At 37.8% G+C, this 1,591-nt stretch overlaps 1 protein-coding gene across 2 annotated transcripts in view; it reads right to left on the bottom strand.

The window, feature by feature from the left end:
• Positions 1-1,591, bottom strand: part of UBXN2A (UBX domain protein 2A) — a 35,133-nt gene that overhangs the window by 32,754 nt on the left and 788 nt on the right. The gene's annotated exons all lie outside the window — the stretch shown is intronic.

Below are 1,591 nucleotides of genomic sequence, written 5' to 3'. Positions count from 1 at the left end.
CCTTAGGTATATGTGGCTGGCTCCTTAGCCACTTGAGCCACAGGCGTCGAGCCTATAAATGTCTTAAGACAATAATTAAGTGAGGTGAAGACAATGTTAACCAGTTTGTTGTATTTCAAATTGTATACAAAACCAGCACAGTGTACCCCATAAATGTATTATTGTACAAAGCTACAGTTTAATAAAAAAAAATTTAAAAAAGAGGGCAGTGCCTATGGCTCAGTGGGTAGGGCTCTGGCCCCATATACCGAGTGTGGCCGGTTCAAACCTAACCCCGGCCACTTGAGAGGCTGGGGCAAGAGAATCCCTTAAGCTCAAGAGTTGGAGAGGTTGGTTGGAGCTGTGACTCCATGGCACTCTACCCAGGGTGATAGCTTGAGACTGTCTCTAAATGAATAAATACAAAAAAACCCACATCAGGATCACTGAAATTTGTTCATTGAGCCAGTTACAACCCTTTTGCTCTTAGAATAATAAGGTCCAAATCCTTTGGGTACTATTACAGGAAAGTTCATTGGACTGTTCTCTCTATATATTTGAGTGGTTTCTAAGAGTTAAAAAAAGAAAAAAAAAGATAAGAAAAAGTTGGTCCCCAAATCTTTAACGCTGTTTAAAAGGCACTGCATCATCTCCTTGGCCCTAACTTACTTTACCACAGCCCACTTTCGTTTTTTCACACTCCAAATGGCAACGTTCCTGAAATGACGACAGTCGCTAGCCTCTGTGCAATCTATTCTATCTGCCTGGACCTTTCTTCTCTCCTTTGGGAGTTATCTTCACCTAATTCATATTTAACCATAATATCTCAGCTCAAAGGTTTCCTAGGAAAACCTTACCTATTTTCTCCAGCTGGGATAAGTCCAGTAGTTACATTCTCTCCCAAACAGTGTACATTCTTCCTGTCTACCTTGGTTCATTAACATTTATTTGTGTGATTATTTAATATGTTTTGCCCAATGACACTTTGTAGTCTGAAAGTATGGTCTAATTCCATATCTGTACCTCTTAGAACATAGCACATACTATGTCCACACTATCATTCAAAAAAGTTTCATGATAAAATATTAAAGTGTGTGTTAAATAATCAAGTGTTATTAAGTAAAATATGCAAGTACCTACCACAGTGCCCATCTGAGAGTAAGTGCTCAACAGTAGCTCTGTTAATAATGTACTTTATTCTGCCTCGTATCATTATTAGTGTCCTTAACTTCTCTCCTTCCTGCACATGATTCTTAACTCATTTTTGGATTTCACCAGTGCCTACATATAGTATTACATATAAAGATGCTCAATTTCATTGAATTTAACTGCCTTTTAAATAACGACTTTCAGAATATTTAGAGAGAAAACACATCAACTTTTAACGTTTCCCCCTAAAGCCAAACTACATATTTTATAGTACCACATCGTTCTTTTCTGCATTAACATCAGCACAAATCGGCAGTTTCTTATGTTTAATTATCTCCAATTACTTACAAAGGAACCAACGCCGGACGCCACACTAACGTTCATCACTGCTGACAAGTAAACCCTTTTATTACTGGGAATGAAAGAAAAGGACGCACAAAAAGAATGGAAATATGAAAACAGG

This window comes from Otolemur garnettii, unplaced genomic scaffold (genome assembly GCF_000181295.1).
Source record: "Otolemur garnettii isolate 467f Iridium unplaced genomic scaffold, OtoGar3 scaffold00022, whole genome shotgun sequence".
NCBI classification, from domain to species: Eukaryota; Metazoa; Chordata; class Mammalia; order Primates; family Galagidae; genus Otolemur; species Otolemur garnettii.
This window is presented reverse-complemented; position numbering and strand designations above follow the sequence as displayed.